Source organism: Cyanistes caeruleus, chromosome 1 (genome assembly GCF_971803275.1).
Source record: "Cyanistes caeruleus chromosome 1, bCyaCae1.hap1.1, whole genome shotgun sequence".
Taxonomy (NCBI): Eukaryota; Metazoa; Chordata; class Aves; order Passeriformes; family Paridae; genus Cyanistes; species Cyanistes caeruleus.
Genome location: NC_141701.1, coordinates 104,038,671 through 104,058,658, shown reverse-complemented (window position 1 = coordinate 104,058,658; position 19,988 = coordinate 104,038,671). Strand labels below are relative to the sequence as shown.

The window sequence follows — 19,988 nt, the reverse complement described above, 5'->3', positions numbered from 1 at the left end:
AGCTGTAGTCAAATGAAGATTAGTGGGTTTTTTTTTATTATTAGGAAGGACTACCGATACAGAAGTATGAAACTGCTGTCATCACAAGGAGGCAGATTTGGGTCTAACACTCTGCCAGGGCTCCCTTCCCAGTAGGAATTTGAACAAGGAAGATGTAGTAAATAAAAAACTCACCTAGGAATTTACCAGAGTGTGCTAAGTGGCTCTGGCAGTGTAAGCACAAAAGCTAGCCACTGTGGAGCAAGCCAAGTGATGTACTTTTAGTATCAGACACAATAATAACTGCACTATATGTGCACCTTTACAACCCACATAATTAATTGCTACAATAAGTGATGTTATCTACTCTGTGGAACCAATTTTCTAGCCAGATGCCAGCTGATGTCTGCCAGAGTCATATGCAGACTCCAGTCTAAAATGAGACCACATCCCTCTTTCATATCTAATTGGAAGCTGAGCATATGGGTTGGTGCAAATCCAGCATGTGCCAGCCTGCCCCTGAACTCCCTCACTTCAGAAACCAGATCACCTTTTGATGTACCCTGTAGAGCCAGACTCTGATACTCTTACTCTTTCCCTGCTTACTTGCATGAGGTTCAGATTGCCCTCCCATGCACAAGTCTTACTTTTTATAGTAAAACCTGTCTCAAGAGATTGTTGCAATATCCCAGGTCCTGAAACAGCTGCAGAGGGGCTGGTTTTTCTCGACATGATTTAATTAACATTCAGGACCGCAACACTAGAAATAAAAATAGATTTAAATACTCAAAGAATTTAATCTTTGGGGTTTTTACTTCAATCTCTCACAGGAAGCTGGCTAAACAGTTTTTAACAGATTACCCAGTAGAAACCCAGCAGGAGCCAATAGTAAGCAAAGATGTTGTTGTTCAGTGGATTTGTATTGTCTTATAACAGATAAGGCTGGGGATCCACACATTCCTAAGAGTTACCACATCTTCCCTGTCAAAAAAAAAAGCCAACAAATTCTTCCTTTCACAGATACCTGTATACAGATTTTTTGGACTTAGTTCCCAGCACTACACTGATCTTGCTGATTGTCATTAAAAATTTGACCATTTTGTGCCATCTTTAGACTGCTGACCCTGCTGCTACATATTTGTAGAGTTCTTTGGCTTACTGTGTCAGTAAACAGAAATATCCCAGATTCCAACTGAAGTTTTCTAGCCTTGCTGCCTTTCCAGCCTTGGGATACCAGACACATTTACCAGTATAACCATGCAACAGGACGTTGTTTGGTAACACATTCCCAAGCAGCCAGGAACTACAAGGATAAAAATCATTGCAAACTCTGTCTGAACCACCTAGACACCCAGGATTTGAATCACAAGTCAAGTGGATACAAAACTTCTGGGATTGCTTTTGCTCTCAATCTGTCAGTCTTTTAAACTGATTTTTTTTTAACTGTTCAGAGCAGAATACTCAGGGGAAGCTGAATTCTAATTCATTACTGAGGCATCTAGCATTCGACTGACAGTGATGCAGGCATGCCTAAATACTTGGAAGATACTTGGAAGACAGAAAAGGAGAAGACATTTTTCTAACTGCTTTTTTTCATATTCCTATTATGCTCAGTGGAACAGATAAAACTAGAACAGTCACTGGAACAGTCACATGCAGAAAAATGCTATTAGTCTTTTGGGTTAACCAGGCACTGGAGTGTCCATTTCTAACTTGTTATTAGTGCTCTGATACAAAGACCACTACAGGCAATTGAAAGACTCTGACTGACTAATGAGATTTGTGAGAGTCCGAAATGTATTCATCCCCCACAAAGATTTCTGTTGGGAAATCAGGGTGGGTATAAATGGAAGTCCACAGACAGTTTAGAGCCACTGTGATGAGTGAAGTCCTGCAGCTAAGGAGTTATTTCCACTTTTATTGAAGAATAAATCTTGTGGTAGAGAAAAAATGCTAGGTTCTTTTCATTCATCTTCTGGATGGGGAATGTTTCAAATCATGTTTTTAGTATTTTTCCCCCATTGTTTTACTTCTGTCCAATGCAATCTGAGATTCTTCTATAATAGCAACAAGGATTAGTGGAAAATAGCACATATCTTTAAACTTTCAGTAAAAGAGGTAACAGAAGTGTAGTCATCACTGAGAAAACCCTAAGGATGTCCTTCACCTTCCCTATTTGCATGCAGCACTTACCAATGTCACAATATTCTTAACATGTAAGCCTTTACTGAGTGTGGTTCTTCTTGAATAACTAACATTTGTGTCTTTCAGGCAGCTGCTGTAACATAAATCTATGGAGTTCAAGATATTGCTCATTTAGATTTCCTTATTTAGAAGCTGAGCCTCACGCCTCTGTCATTTCTCCTGGCACATCTTACAGTGCTAAAAACTCTCAGTGGCTTAGTTTAACACAAGGTCCATACCTGACTAACTTCTATCCCCTACATCTGTAATTCCCTAGTCAAGCTTGTAATCTGAATTATGAAGTTTTCTAGACCCAAATTCTGCTGGGCTTTTTGGCAGAACAAAGAAGTCACTAAACAAGAGAATATTATATTTCAGTGTCATATTCAGTGCATGGTTATAGGCATAGCTATTTCCTTCAAAAGCACTGGCAGTTGCAAATCTTCTGTGACACTTCACAACATTATTTCTCCCCAAATTACTTTAATTCTGAATTTACAGCTGCAGGCACAAAGATGGGAATGTTTTGTGATGATTTTTTCTGTCCTCAGTTAATTAGCATGTGGAAAGACTGGCATCCCTGGAGCATGGATGGCTGGTGTCTGGAAGGCAATCAGGTTTTCTAAGCAAGTCCAGCTGCAGATGGGCCAGATTAATTTTTCTCTGAGTTCAAATAGGGAAAAAAAATACACGAGCCATGGAGCTGCTGTATTTACAGATGGTCCAAATGTGAAAATCCATAGTGCTTCCAATAGCATGGCTATAGAACATAAGCTCATTCAGGGGTGACTGCATCTTAATGACTTTGAAGTGCATTAATATCTATGAGCAGTACTATTGACAGGTATTCAACCATCAATTCTGTGAAATTATTGACAGGCAAGAGCAGAGTGCAAAAGTACATAATCACTTTTCTAGACAAAGGCAGGTAATAACAACAGTGCACAAGGAAGGTGCCTAACACCACCCATGCCCTGATGCTAGGAATTCCTATTTCTAGGAAAGATATGGGAAGGATGTAATATGGCAAATCTTTCTCCCCATGGATATAAGTATCCAAAAGAGAAAGAAAATATCCCTGGAGAACAGTTATCTGGTAGGACTTTTTTCTTGAAAACCTGTACCTGTAGACCCAGGCTTCTGTAGGCCAGGGAGATTGACTTCAACTTGTCCATGATCAACTTACGGTTTCTGTAAAGGTGGTTCATATCCCTACTACTGCCATCCCATCAGCCTTAGAACTTGGGAGCCTAATCAGCTTACAGATGGGAGACTAATGTTGCTCAGAATAACAACAACTTACATCTTGCTGTGTGCCACGTGCCTCACTGCCCTTGGAGGTGACTGCTTCCAATGCACAATCAACATGAAATTCCAGGGACTAACACACACTCCATGTTCCCCACATTGGAGGCCAGGAACAAGCCAAAATTAACATATTTGATACTATGTGTGTATAATTACATGTAAAAACAACAAGACGGTCCTTGGAATTTGTAGATCTCCAACACAGCTGTTCTCAGGTACCCTCTTATTTGCACTGGAATGAGCTTTTCCAGGCAAGGGTGAAGCCAGAGGACTCTGATATGTGATGTTGATGGTGCGCTTGTCCAAGCCTAGGCTGGAATCTCAGCACACCTCCAGGTATGAGACCTGCTGCACCAGGGTTGTCCTAAGGCAACTCAACCTCCTGATGGTAGAGCTGGACCTAGAGGGAGCCTCGAACACTGAACATCTCCACCAGAACATATCTAAGCTGCCCACTGAGTTCCCCTCCCAGGCAAGCACTGGAAGTGCTTTGTTGCAGGAGGTGGGCAGGGACTTGTAGAGCTGTGGGGTGCCTGGAGAAAGGGTGAAATGCACTGTTACAAATACATAAGCCTGGCATAAAAGAAGCTCAGTCTCATTTGTTTCCACTCCCTCGGCTTTCCCTTCCCACGAAGAGCACGGAGCCAAACCATGATTAATTCAACACAACACCAGCAGAACACAGCTGGATATCATAGTCATAGGCTGTTTATTGGGATGCCCAGCTGGATATTAGCCTACAAACTAGACCTGACAGATGCATATTGGTATAAGCAAAGCGCCTAATGAAGTGTTACCTTTTTGTTACCTGCTGCAGTGCTCTTACACTCACAGGCATTGTCCAGTAGCATAAGACCAAGAGAGACAGAACACCTGCTCCTACCCTGCCTTTGGTCTGTGACTCCAGGCAATTCACTTTGCTAAAGTGTTTCTAGTTCTTCTAGTTTCTCCTCTTACCATTTTTTTTTCATATTCAGATATAAATTTTTCTGTGAATGATACAACTGTACTATGAATTAGAGCAGTATCCAAGTCCTACTCCAATAACTTTAGCAGCAATTAACAAAAATCCTGAAATAGTGTAATAGTCCACCCAGGATTTTGAACTTTTCTACAACAAATGTGTTTTGGATTATGTGCAAAATTCAATCACTTCTTTCACTTAGTTAAAAAATTACAAAATAAGAAAAAAATCACTAACATTATTGCACTTACTTTTTCCTCTTGTTTACACTAGTTCTACAAATGCTTGAGTTCAGTAGAACTGTGCCTGATTTACATCATTTAAGTGAAAAAGGAGATCAAACTCCACAGAGTGCTCCACAGAGCAATCCAACCACGGAACTGGATAATTGCCTGAAATTTCTATGGCAACAAGGAGAAAATTGTTCAGCCTACTGTCTGGGTATTTTCACTCTGTGTATACGAGGAAGTGTTATGTCAGAGACAGGGAGAGAGAGAGAATATTTAACACATAATCAATTAAATTTCACCTTTGATCCAGTCAGTTGTTTAGAAATATTATCTTGGCATTAGTGAATGATTTTTCTCATGGGCTGACAAGGTGCCTGTTTATTTTCTGTAAGGAATGATTAAGTTAGACATCCCTTTTCTTCCTATGAACGAATGATGAAAAATGGATTTGGTATTGATTGGCCCACTTAGTAATGCTTCTGGATCTCTGTGCCTTAGCTCTTTGTGAAACTGTAGCCCTGGAGAGCATCATCCCCATGCCTGACCTAGCAACATCTTTCTGTCAGGCACAACACCACGTTTTGCTTGGCCTCCATGTGACTACTTAAGGAAGAGGCAGGAGGAGGGGGCATAGAGACTTTCACAACATTTAACAGCTCTCATGTGAGGAGAAATGCACTCTGTACTCTCCCTACTGCAGGGGCACCAGTGCTGTCTCATCTTTTCTCCCCTTAGCATCTCAGTAGAGTTCAGGAGGTTACTCCTCATGCGCAGCAGATAAACTATTAAACCAGATGTCACTCCTTAATGTGAACTAAGGAAGCAGCAAACAAATTCCTCCAAGTATAGTGCTACCAGTTTCCCCTTCTGATAAGACACGGGCCTGTGGCATGGTCTGACCTATGCCTTAGTTGAAAAGCTGTCAGAAGCTGAGTAGATGCTTACTAAGACCACTGAATGGGTCAGACAGCTCCAGTGAATTCTGTGAAGTTTGCAACAGGCTCGCAGTATTGATTAGGGCCCTAACAACATGAATTTAAGGGCTGATTGAATCCAACTTGAACTTCTCTGTGGCTCAAGATCCAATCTAAACTTAAGCATATGTTGAATTTTCATACACCATACAGACCTACATCTTCCTATTGAACAAATAGCAAGTTTCACAGTATCTGGAACTGAAATTAAAATTTGTTTGTGTAGACAGAAAACCAGTTTGGTAATATCCAGATCTTTTCCCAGTCCATCCAATGGAACAATTCCTTAAAATGGGGAACACTGTCTTATGATAAGATACAATCAATAAATACAGTTAAACTTGCCTGAATTTGACCATATTGTGTTTCAAAACTGCATACTGGTAAAAGCAAAGTGACTAGGTTACATATGGCTGCTTTATAAAACCATTATAAAACCATTTGTATGCACAGAGAAGAGTTTATGCAAAACAAGAGATTCAACATTTTGTGGCATTGTCACTTGCATGTTGTTTTCCTGGACAGTATCACCTAGGCTGTGCAGGATGAGGCTAATTTGGAGACATGATCTAGAACTCATAAACTCAGACCCAGAAATGTGTGGAAAAATTCCTCATTTTGTTGCCAAGCAATCAGCAGTGACAGAAAATTCTCTAAGCCCCCTAGAATAGCATTGTAATATAATACAATCAAGTACTTAGCACTACTAGTATCTATCCTTCTGTATATGGTTTTAGGCATCCTAATTATGTGATGTAAATTACCTCTGTGCAAACTTGCAGTGCTTTACAAAAGATTTTCAATAAATACTAATAATGCTGCTGAGAATATTGATAGCTTGCTATTGAGATAGAGGAAACATCTCCTAGCCCTAGTTCTTATCCTAATAGCGATACAGCAACATCTATTTTTCCAATTATATGTTACTGACTGATAAACAAGCTTTGTTTCTGTTAGCCTAGAATGTTCACTGGTCTAAATCAGAGAATCTACATGAGCTATGAAATTATGCCTGAACAAGATCTGTAGCTATTTACCCATTTCTGGGATCAAGATTTCTCCAAATTCTAAATCAACTGTCCACCAGCAATGCCCTGGAGTGGAGGGAACTGTGAGATGATTAAAGTGAATAAATAAAGTGAACAAGCCAACATACATTTCACTGTAAATAATAATCAGGCAGCAAGGTCTGACAAACTGAGCTGAATATATGCCTGGGAGTCAAAAATTCCCATAGTTTAATTGCAATCTTCTAGCACAGTTTACCTCTTTTGCCTTGCTTTTCAGCTTCTCTCTTTTTTTTTGTAAGTTATTTTAAATGGTGTAACAGCAATTTAACACAGTGCCATTACTCTTCTGGAAGTTGTGTAAAGCATTGCTGCATAGGCACATTTTTGGTGCAGCTTCCTTTATCTCTACCTTTCCTCAATGTGCATCTACACAGTAGTAAAATCTGCTTTCACTGAGACAGTGCTCTGTCTAATGCTAGCACCTGGACCATGCTGAGACAACCGCTGCCAAGGATCAGGTTGTCACCATGCGTGGCACTATGTAGACTATTACTGAGGCCATGTGGTGGGGAGATAAATAAGCTACAGGAAGGACAGATACCAGGTTACAATTTTCTCAGCCATGACTAGCTGCTAGAATTGGTAAGCACTGGTGGGAAAGCAATTGTTTTGGTGTTTGGTGTTTTGGTGAGGAAGGAGGCAACTTGATGTTATCGGGATTTTTCCTGGTTCACGCAATCAAAACAGAGAAAGCAGAGTTCTGCTCTAAAATTCACAAATGCTCCTCCTGCAGAGTCTCTAAACAATGCTGAGGGGAAGAAGGCTGCTTACTGAGTGCTGCTCTTCTCCTTATGTATAGTGCAGAAAATATTAGATTTAAGCAGACTCAAATTGCAGGCTGTAATTCAGACACTTGGTTGTCAGCCTTCACAAAGAGAACTCACTGACTGTGAAGCTGTAACGAACACAAATGCTGGACAATTCAAGATCTGATGCTGAATGTATAGGATACACAAAAGTCTTAAGCTGCACCAAGGGAAATACAGGTGGGATATTAGGAAAAAATTTTTACAGAAAGGGTGATAAAGTATTGGAATGGTCTGTCTGGGGAGGTGGTGGAGTCTCCATCCCTGGATGTGTTTACAAAGACTGGACGTGGCACTCAGCGACATGGTCCAGTTGAGGTGTTAGGGCTGGGTTGGACTCAACGATCTTGAAGGTCTCTTCCAGCCTAGTCATCCTGTGATTCTGTGAAAGTGCTACACACTGGCACTACATTTTCTTGGTTCATTTCAGGACAAATATCAGGTGAAGAGTTTCAAAATCACTCACTGAGACAGAGCTGCCTTGGCCTTACCTCAGCACCTATCTGAGCAATTTCTTTTGCAAGACTGTCAAGTATTTAGTACCCCTAGCTGATCCCATGAAATAGGAAAGAAATATGGATGCTCATCTGTTCTGAAAGAATCATAATATTTACTACTGATTAAACAGAATGTGAGTCTACATAACCAGTTTCCAAATATTAAACTTAATTTTGCAATGGCACAAAAGCAAGCATGTTTAAGGCACTACCATTTCAACTGGTTATTGTTACTCCACATGAAATCTAACGGTATAATCCTTAAATGTAAAGTGATATACATTTCCTCATCTGCAAGATGATTAGCACAGCTGGTTAGAGCATGGTGCTTATAACATCAAGGTTGTGGGTTCAGTTACTGTATGGGTCATTCACTTAGTAGCTGGATTTGATGATCCTTGTGGATGAGTTGAACTTGATGATCCTTGTGAGTTCCCTTCCACTCAGAAGATTCAGTGACTAGACTATAGAAAGGTCTTCGAAGATTATCATTACTATGCTGTACCTTGGATGCCTTTCTGAGAATCTGAGCATAACAGAAGTCAGTGCGTAACGGATACCAATAGGCAGACTTTGTCAGGCTTTGAAAAGCCTTCTCCCTTTATTTCAGTTAGCATAAGAAATGTACAGATTTATTAAAATAAATGGAAATGGGATAGAGATCTCATCACATTCTTGTTGTTGTTCAGTAGCTGAACAAATGCCATGCAAGTAAATTGAGTATAGTCCACATTGCTTGCACAAGTCTGTCTGCTGACAATGTTCCAGCTGTTTCACTAATGCAGTTACTTGGAATTTACTTACATTTCAGATTTCTTCTGGACAAATAGCCCTGGACCAAGAAGTTTCCTGGCTCCTCTCTGTCAGTTTGATACAACAGAAGACTGAGCATGCTGAGGCTAAGCCCTGCAAAGTGCTTGACATAATGTATGTGTTTTATTTAGTGTGTCAGAGGAGCAAGCCCTACTCACAGTCACTTTCTGTAGCAGTGACGAGTACTAGCTCTTACCTATTCTACAAGAGAGCAGTTTCCACTAAAGCCAATGCTAGCTCCACTTCCTCCACAGACACCAAACATGGGAGGTCAAAATCTATGAATAGCACAGATCACAGCATCTCCCTGAGAACTGAGAATTTCAAACCAATGGTAGCATTAATATTTGCCTCAGAGTCTACAAGCAAAGAACCTGACCCCAGGAGCACAGTAACACAAGCAATCCTGTTCACTGTAAATTAACTTCTTCCTGATTCAGTATCACCCAGCCAGCCCTAAACTGCCACCACAAGCACAAAGGCATCATATACATTTGCCTTCCCATTTGTGGGAAAGTTTATTATAGTACCTTGTGCACACTTACATGAAGGAAAGATTATTCTCTACAGTCCAGTCCAGATTTTAATAAGTTCTGTGACTAATTTTGCAATATTTACTTTTTTAATATAGTCAGCATCTGACAAGCCTTGTTTTTTTTTTTTTGCATTTGCATATATTTTCTTTCGGTTGGTAGCATCCTGTGGTCCTTTCTAGGGGCCAGAACATGAAGTAAATCCTCCCAAGAAGAAAGGACCTCACAATCTGCACTTTTAACCACATCTATGAATTTATTTACTTTGTGCATGGCATAATAGTTTTCTAGAGTAATTTCTTCACCTTGGTGTCATAAGAACACCTTCAAAAGCTTTAATCCAGATGCCAGAAATGAAACTCAAACGACTTTCAGTCCTGTTTTTTCATCTGTTTAAAGCAAAATTCTATCAGCCAATGCTAATAAGTGTTCATAAATTTGCATGGGTCAAAATTTCATCACCAGTATTTGTATATTTCTTCACATCACAAAAGATACTGACTGTCCAAATTCTAAAGCATTCATGTATGTCCCATCCTTAATTTGCCAGTGCTACTGAGCAATGTAATTATCCAAGATCAAAAACTGTTTTGCTTTCTTTGAAAACTGAGAGAGGTGGGAAGTCATTCAAAAAAAATAATCAGTAATTGAAGGCACATAATACAGGCAAAACAAAATTGTCTACTTGCAGCATAAACAGCTTTTTCATAGATTTATTTGTATATTTGGAAATAATAAAATATCCCTGACCTGGATTTTGCCTCTCTCTGGTACAACAGGTTATTGAAATGTTAGACATCTTCACAGTTCCTTCTAAAGTGAAGCCTTTAACCTTTAAAGTGTTCTTTCTTATGTCTGTTCTTGACCTCATGCAGTAAACCAGAACTAAGTCAATCTCTATACCTTCCAAAAATTTTTAATAAAATTAAATTTATAGGTTTTTTATTGCTCAAGAATCAGTAAATGATTCCTCAGGAAGCTATTTGTTTGTAGCTTTCATAATGTTTAAACAGAGCTTGACTACAAAAGCCACAAATGGGAGCACAGTTACCTGACTAATAGATAAGATACAAGAAAATCAGTGAGGTTTCTTGGCCCATTGAAAACAGAAAAGTCATGAGGAATTGAAAATGCAGATAAGTTTTTTGAATGTCTTCAAAGTCTGCAAGTTCTTAATTTCTCCATGTTATTTTAAAACTAAAACGTGTAGAATGTTCATTTCAGTCTGTGTTGCTTATGTAAAAATACAGCTGTAGAAAGTAAATGTCATTATAAGAAACAAGGTCAGAAAAGACCAAACACTCTAAGAGCACAAAACAAACTTAGCTGAATTTCTCCAAATTCTGGCTTTCATTTAGGGAAAATTAGGCTCAAAGTTCCCTGACTTTTTCCCCTTTAATTTGAATTGCTTGTTGCACATTACAGTGTACCAAAAGTTTTCAGCTTCTGGGAGGGGAAAAAAATCAACATTTATAAAGCAGTACATTGTTTTCCTTCTTGTACAAACTCCTATGCTCTATATTATTGAACTATATACCTAAATTATCATGACCTGCTGTTCAAGACACAGTGGAGAATGCTATCTTCCTAGTGAGCCAAACTGAAAAGGTCACCAGAAACCTAATTTCACCACAAGTCACAGATTTTGCTTCAGCTAAATGTTCTAGCTCCTGGTACTGATGCCACGGTCATGAGCACAGGCACTGCTGATGCTGAAGCACCATTTAAAAATGTGTCTTTCTGGAAGACCTACTTGGTAACTCAAGCACTCTGCTTTGGTTGGTTCCTCACCCAACCTCCTCTCAGGGGTTTAAAATCTAACACAGTTGTCAACAGACAGTCCACCTGCCTGAAGCAATCAGACAAAAATCAAGGGAAAAACAGAGTAAGGTGAACCAAACAGGGCCATTTTGGGGAGCAAAAGGAGCAGCCCCAGTGGACAGCTTCTTGTTTTATTTCGTTAGTGCTTCCTTTGCTGAACACACTTGCAGAGAAAAAAGCATTGAATTCACAGTCATCAGGCTCAGCTTTTTGAGATGAACCCTTTGGCCCACTAAGAGAGACACAGGCAGTTCAGGAAAAACTGTTGTGTCTTCTCAGGGAAGGGGAAGAAGGATACTATTCAAATGAGAACTGCTTTTATAATTAATTTAGGAGATTTTTCCCCCCCCTTCCCTCTTCTCTCCAACAGTAGTTAGTTGCTATTTTCACCACCACCTAATTACTTAGTACTGGTTTGTGGGAGGATTCAGCTTCACACGGCATCCCACACAGGTTGTCATTTTGTCAAGAATTCCTTCATTAACAAGCTGTCAATACCCTGCCAACAGCCACCATTTGGTTTGTTAAGGGACTGGGGGCTCTGGAGTGAAGAGTTGGCTCTCTACCCTTTCCTTTTTGTAAAAAAAAATAAATAAAGAAGGAAAGAGGCAGATGTCTGCCAGTCTGTTCCTTTGTGACACATTGCAGCCTTTTCCCTTCTTTTTTTTCTTTCTTTTTTTTTTTTTTCCTTGCTGAAAGAGCAAGGCAGAAAAGGAGGGAGAGGAAAATCACACAGACTGCGTAGGTTGTAGCCCAAGCTCCTGTCTCCTTACCAGGCTGCTTCCTTGGGAAGTTGTCTGGGTGCTCTTTGCCCCACGCTACCTCCCAGCCCCACATGCCCTCTGACATGCCCCAACTTCAGCACGTAAAGGGAAGCTCTAAAGGAGCACAGGCACCGTTTTACCTGCAACCTTTAAAACAATCATCCTAATGAAATATGAAGACAGCCTGCCTGTCACATAGGTGCTTCCAGAGGAGTTTGTCCTTTCTGACTAATTAACTGGATTAACACAGATGCTGACAGGCTTTGCCAGGTCCTCCTATCACTACTCCTTTGAGATACTGATGATTAAGAATGGCTTTGTGCATCTTCCCCCTTGAAAGCCCTACCATATTTGCACAGTCATCTCTTTTTTCTCCTATTAGCTCCCAAGACCAAATCTCAGCTTGATTTCACTGATTAGTTTTTGATTGCACTGTGCCTACCAGGTAGAGTTTCAAGGTTAGCACAGATGCTGAGAGAATTGGGGCATTTGTCCATTGTCTTGGGCATTTCCAAGAACCTGCTGTTGCAACCAAGTTTCAGCTATGTTAAGCAAGAATTTAGCTGGGTTGGCACAGATGACTGCAAATTAAAAGGCAGACAGTGGGACAGGGAGCAAAGAGCGATGGGAGTCTCTATGGTATCCAGAAACTATAAAAATAAAGGATTGTTCAGAATGACAGGGGATGAAGTAAGTATTGTCTCTGGAGGTCTCTCTAGCAGGTTTTTGGTCCTTACAGGCCAGTGAGGCTGTCATTACGTTCAGAAGACACTCAAAGGAATTTAGGGGAATCAAAGACTATTTTTTTCTCCATTTGTTCCTGTTTAACAATTATGCCTAAAATGTGTGATAGACCCTCCTGTCAGCTGTAAAATCACATGTGCAAAAGTCATATCTGTACACAGAACACTGATACTTATTTGCCAACAGTCTTATGCACATTCAGCTACCTACAAGTACAGGTTTAAAATGCACCATTTAAACATTTCAGCTTATGTTAAAAATTCAGTTCCAGCCTTTATCTTGAAGAAGTGCAAAGGTGTTTATGCCTCTATAATTCTCAGAAGCAGAGAATTATAATAAAAATCAATCATAATTATACAAGTTACATAATCACTATTGTACAATAAGGATCTCTGAAAGTTGTATTTGCTTTGTTCATAGGTACTTTTTGCACAACAGTGGCTGGATCATGAAGGAGGCTTTATAATATTCAAGTGCAGTGTAAACACAGCCATGTGGATAGGAAAAACTCTCCCCTTGCCAGCTGCAAATAGATCCCAAACATAATTTCCATGGAGTCCACATGAGTGGAGTCAGGGAATAAATAGAAATTAAGAGAGATAGGTTGGCAGTTTGTGCCAGTCATCTTCTCTAGTTGTACTCTTTTATCATCTCCTCCCATCTTATTTTCTTTTTTTTTTTTTTTTTTTTTTTTTTGTTCTTTGCTTATTTAAAGGGTTTGGGTTTTTATCCCTGTCAGTTCATACAATACTGGAGAGTGTAAAGGTGGGATAAATAGAACCAGCTGGGAGATGCTTTGATAGCCAGATTATATGTACCTTGAAAAACACGAGTATGTATAGAGATAGATAGATAGATAGATAGATAGATAGATAGATAGATAGATGATAGATAGATAGATAGATAGATAGACAGTTATGCACATTGTCACCTCTGCAGACTTTTTAACCTCTTTGGGCCCCTTCAAGCTATCACTCCCACTGGATTAGCTCAAAGCTGAGCACTGGTGACCCCACTGCCATCCCTGGTGATAGCAGCCATCTGGGTTCAGCCAAAGGCCTCCACATGGGTATTGTCCCAGTGGCCTCCCAGGGCATGTGTGACTGGGATTTCTCTGTAGCTCTGGAAACCTGCAAGAAGTATTCGCTCTGTATTTTAACTTATCAAAACCCAAGTTCTCCATTTTCCCTGGGGGTTTCTCCTGTACTTGTTCCCACATTAGAGTAGACATAAGATCATCCCATGCCTACTCTAAAACCTAAAAACCGAGGGATTTTGTCCTGGTGCTTCACACGGCATAAGGTCTTTCTAAAATTTGGTTAGCAATTTTGGAATAAAAACTTTAAATAACACATATTAGTCAGGGTAAGCAGAGGGAAACCAGAGGCTTAAATTTCAGAGGGTTTCAGAAGCTTGCAAATGAGAAAGAACCCTCAGCTGATAACCGATTACCTGCCTCTACTCTTCAAGAGAAGTGCCAAAGACTCCAAGACATCTAATAAACAATGTTTAGAACAGGGCCAAGCTATGTGTTTATGTGGCCCCAAATGGCATGTTGTTAAAAGAACTTCAGCAGAAGCTACGTCCACACAGTCAGTGGTGGTAAACTAAAGCAGTGGCAAGCAGGGTATGACCCAGAATCCAGCCTGCAGGATGATTCTTTATCTACAGCAATTTCCATGAGCTAAATGCAGAAAATAAAACCTGAGACAGGTTAAAAAAAGAGGAGTACTGCATAGCTTGAAAATCCTGTCCTCTGTTACAGACAGAATAACCTACATTTTTTTAAGTGGTACTTGATAATCTGGCCATGTGGTTTCCATATACCTTAACGGGACTCAGGCAGCAAAATCCCTTATAAAGCACTTCAACAGTGCTAAAAAGCATGCCAGCATCTACACCCAACATTGTTATTAGCTGCAGAGCATTAAAAGATCAGCTGTATCTTAAATGCTCCCATTATGAATATGTTTCCTTGAACAACTGAGAAAAGAGGGACTGAAACAAAGAAGTTTCTAGCAGGACCAAGACCCTGGCAGACCCCAATGCTGCTGCACAACAAGTACTATCATCAAACACTAATGTTACTTAAGCATGGGCAGGACTGGAGATAAAGTAAAATACCTTTTCTTATCTTTCAAAGAACTATTAGGGATGAGTTGATTCTTCTGATAGTGGAAGATGTAGCATTACTCCTTCTCTTTTTCAACCATAAAAATAAAAATAAGATATAAAATATTTGTCATTACATCCTGGATTGTTTCAGAACCTCAAATATAGTCATTTTCATATAGGATTCATTGAGCTCATTATTTGTGCCTTAAAACAGCTACATTTCTTAAATATCTGTGTGGACACTGAATGTCAACAGGTTAAAAAATGTTTATAACATCTCAAAACAGTTTTTTTGTACTGCAATGAGCATCCACTGCCCAGGAATATCTCTAGGTTTTGGTGAAGAAAAAATCTCAAAAAATTAGCATAGGATGACTCTTTACTTCTTCCTGCAGGTTTTCTGGTTTGTGAAAACTCCTGTTTTCTGACTAGGATGCCAGCCATGTTGAATAACATTTTCAAAACTAGACAAGAGCAAACTCTTCTACTAATGCAAATCTGCCCCCATGAGCTTTAATAAAGCAATGCCAGCTTATGTTCATTTTAATTGTGGGCTCAAGGGTCTTATTTCATTCATATCTGTATTTGTACAGAATCAGTCTAAATGGCAATACAACAAAATCCTCATAACAAACTTAACCCAGGACAAAGAAGCTGAATTATCTTTAAAGTTTAAACATTTTCTGCATTTAAAATGTTTTTAAAATAAATGATAAATATGAAAGGTTTCAAGAGTTAGCCTAGTTTCTGAGGAGAGCAGTTAAACAATGACTCTGATGGGATTTGAAGCCTACATAATTAAGTTTTGCATACATGAGCCTGGAGTTAATTTTTTAAGCACCCTAATGCTTCTGTAGAGTGCTTCATTTTTTATTGGCTAGCTCTGATGCTTTAGCTGCACTCTTTTCTTGCTCACACAATAATAAAATGTACTGTATCTATGAAAGTAAGACCGTGTCCTGGCACTGCTTCTGAAGCAGCTTTGCTTTCACAGTACCAATTGTATTGGTCTCCAGAACCAACCCACACAGGGTTTTGGATTAGGAATCAAAATACACAAGAACTAAAATGCTTTAAGAGTCTCTGAGAAGTATTTACAAGACCAGCTTCAGCCAAGGGAAGTGATTGTTCCTCAGTTCCCTCTTGAGGACAGAGGCAGACTTCTTTGGGAGCAGCCCATGTCAGCTACATCTCAGTGTCCCCCTAAGTTGCCCTAAATTTTTTTAGAGGTGTCAGTGTCAGCACTATCAAGTCTAAGCAGCTTAGGGACAATTCTAGATACTTGCATCCTCCAAAATTATAGATAAGTGCCTTAAAAGACTGCTAAATATCTCTGACCACTTTAGTGTCTCCCTGCCAGTGATCCCAATGGTTTCAGTCCTCTCTTTGTACATGTGCCAGACATTCTTTTCAGTCTTTTTCAGACCAGAACATTTACATTATGATTTGGAAAAGTAAATAACTTAGACTGCAAGTCAGATACCAGATTTCTACATTTGTAGCAATTTAAAGTAGAGCTTAATTAAGTTTTGACTTTGAGGTTAAGGTAACTAGCTTTGCACTTCTAAAACAACTTTTACTAATGGCAAATCTCTGTCTTCAGTTACATAAATACTTTCAAATACTGCTCCTCATCCAAAAAAGAATTTACAGCAAAAGAGACAGTGGGTGATACTTAGACTTCAGTATATGGAAACCATTATCCAAATAGAGAATCCAGGCAGAGGGGAAATAGTCTGCTTATTTTAAATACAGATGTTTGATGAATTTCTTTGGGCTTTCATACTAGTATTTCAGCTAGCATTTATTTTAACAGCCATAGGAAATCCAAATGATAAAAATTCAGTACTCAAACAGTGCTTCAACAGCTAGACTGAGGGGACAAGGCCTTCCACACCATTTTTCCTTAGAACAAACCAAACAAAAGACTTCACAGCTATCATACTTATCACTCTTCCCTTCTTTTATATATTGTGCAAAAGCATAGCTATCCTAGGTTCTAGCACTGGGCTATGTCTTTCTCATTGCAATTCAGTTATAACAATTTGTTTTTCCACTTTGTCCATCTCCCTCAAGCCCTGATGTGTACCCAATTTGCTTGGCAGCGAAGGCTACTCAGCCACCTGCAAGGCTCCTCTCTCGAGTCAACACTGGTGTGACCATAGCACAATGTGAGATTTGACATATGGCAAACAGAGTAGGATCACAGGACTTTTGAACTAGATCTAGAGGTACAAATCAGCATGTGGCAGGACTTTTACAAGCCCGCTGACATAAAACACCTATTGATATTTCAGCATTTGGGATGATTTTAAATCACAGATTATTTCCATGTACATTTTTTAGCACCTAGGATGCCTTCTTTCAAAGCAAGAACTTCAGAGAGGAATAGAACTTAACCACAATTTTGTTTAACTGGGCATTGACATAAATGCGTGTGATATTTCATGAGCATGCAGACACACGCATATACGTATACATGTATAAATACATATACACATGTATGTATACATTTATATTTATAAATATAAAAATTTGTACATACACCTGTGCACCCAGAGGCCTTCAAGACATCAGGTATCATTTTCAGTGGTCCCTAAGGCTACAAACACATAGGAAGAGGGAAGTGCAGATCACATGGTGGCAGCTACCCATACACACAGACAGACTGTGCTGACAAGCTGAAAGGAGAGTCAGTGTGGCACACAGAAGAGCGGGAATTTGAAACATGAAAAATTCATTCCAGGTTCAGCCCACCAATTTCAGTGCAGGCCGAGTACACTGGCAGAAGCTGCATCACTTTTGTGATGTGCAATGCCACTCTTTGATAAACGAGGGCATCTTGGCTTATCAAAGAAATTCACAGCATGTGTGATTTACATCCTTTGGGCTCCTGAAGATGTAAAGGACTACCAAAACAGAAACTTTTGAATTCCCATGCTTTGTATTGGAAACCTAATCATGACTATGGGACTGTAAGCTGTGCTGAATTTCGCTGCTACATGCTGAGCCAAAGTCTGTCCACATAAGTCTATAGCTTAGCTGGCTTTCATCTCAAGGTTAGTTTTTCAAGATAAAAACCTTTCACCAATGCTAGAAAATTGATCCAATTTTATCAGTTGCCAATTAATGGTGTCTTCCTAATTAAATACCATTATTCCAGTTTAATTATTTAATCCAATCTGACTGTCATGGCTATTAACAGTTTACCAGCAAAGGCTGCTTTTTTTCTTTTTTAGATGATGTAACGCTGCCTGAGAAAATGAGGTTTGCAGCTACTGATATATATATATAATATAATACATGCATGTGTGACAATCTTATGATTCTTAAACAGAACAGGCTCCTCTCAGTTCCTTGATGTGGTCAAAATACTGGTATGGAGTTTGATTGTCCATTTCTTGTACATTGCTCTACTATATCACACAGATTTGTAGTTAGGCAAACTCAGCAAAAATATATACCAATAATAGACAGCACAGAATTTTTGCAGCCATTTACACTGTTTAGAAGTATTTTCTACTTATCCTCCAAATGACTACATGCAGTAGAGAATCGAGATATTTTCCTTGGTGATTGATGTCAATGAAAAAGAAATTAAATTTTAATCATCTGTTAAAAAACTGTTCATCCTTGGTAAGGCTGCAAATGCATTCTTTCAAGGCTACTCCAAGGAAAAGAACAATAGCTTAAAGCTTCACTGCTCCAACTGTTCTGTCATTCCTACAACTAGCAACTGTTAAGATTGAAAACTGTCATCTGGAAGTTTTTCTTGTAAAAAAAATGGGATTGTGTCAAGAACAAGATTTGGCTAAAAAATGCTATTTAAGCAGTCTCTTTTTTCTTTTTTTAACAGGATATATTATATAAAATTAAATAAGCCTTCTGGTTTCAGTAGATTTCAAAATTCTCATGACTTTTCATTTTATTTTCTTCTTTTGTGACTATAATCATTTGAGTGAACAGAACTGATTTTTTTTCCGTCTTCTGAATCATCAGAAAGTTCAGCAAGACTGAAAAGGCAGAGTAACAAAAGGAGAAATAAATTTTTAAAACCTATTCAGTAATTTAAATTTTAAAAGTTGCATCCCATAGATGGAAAGAGTAAACATTTTAAAAAGAAAAAAAAAAAGAGATAACAAGTAGAAAAACTTAAATGTTACTCATATTATTAGTCTCAGTGACAGAAAAAAGGGGGGGTGGAATTAATATAAAAAATTGTGAATAATAGACTCCAAAACAAATTTAAAAAATAAAAGGAAACATTCTATTTTAAAACCTGAAAGTGAGATTCTTAATAAGAATACATAACCACACAATTAGAACTTGTCCACACCTACTTCATAGTCATATTGCTAAAATATTCAGATTTGTAACACAACAAAATAAGGACTTACGATTTCTTGTCTATTATCACAGGAATCATGATGATGTAGCAGTTTTGTGAATTAGGACTGCAGTATATGCCTTAAAATTAGAAAAACAATGTACTTTAATTCCATTTTGTAAAGGACTGATTATTAATATGTTTCCTCCTTAGAGAACAAGTTATGCCTAGAAATTCTTCAATTTGGCACATCTGTAGAATTCTAATGATAGTCTTCATAAGCAAGGATAGATAACTCAGACTTGAGCTCTTCATTATTTGCCCTGTACTCCCAACTCCTTTTAAAAACTGTGACTCACCAGTGTACCTTCAGTGATATTTTACAATCCTAAATTGAGTGAATTCTATTTATTTCTATGGATACAGTCTGCAGTTCTGATAGGTATGTCCATATCAGATGTTACCACCTTGTTTTTGGTGGTGTCCATGACGCAAGGAAGTGGTACTACATGATGGAAATAGCTCTTTAATCATTTATGAAAAGCATGCAGTTGAACTACATTGTCTGACTACAATGGCTAAATGTAACAGTAGGCTGTTAGAAAACAAGACTTCCTAAGCATATTATGGAAAATTCTGTCTCTGACAACCTCCTGAGAACCTCACTGCACTTGTAATGGACAGCCAGTCTCACCCAGGAAACTACAAGCTAAAGTGCTTTGTTTGGGTAAAATCTGGTTAAACAAAGCTACTTTTTTAAAGAGAAGAATGTCTGTGGCAGATTTGCAGACAAAGTGCCTGATGGGGAGCAAGAAGGAAGACCTTGTTGAAGGGTTTAAAATAGGAAGTTTTTCCTCCT

The 19,988-nt window shown here is 38.9% G+C and overlaps 1 long non-coding RNA gene across 5 annotated transcripts in view; it reads right to left on the bottom strand.

The window, feature by feature from the left end:
* LOC147655798 (uncharacterized) overlaps positions 1-19,988 on the bottom strand; it is a 75,441-nt gene that overhangs the window by 37,847 nt on the left and 17,606 nt on the right. For 2 of the 5 annotated variants that reach the window (XR_015275172.1, XR_015275180.1), the window contains exon 4: positions 19,200-19,269. The exons of 2 other annotated variants lie outside the window; for them this stretch is intronic. This is a non-coding gene — a long non-coding RNA (uncharacterized LOC147655798). Of the gene's footprint in view, positions 1-14,811; positions 14,888-19,199; positions 19,270-19,988 lie in introns of those variants that run through there. One more of the 5 variants, XR_015275185.1, reaches the window with a different exon arrangement.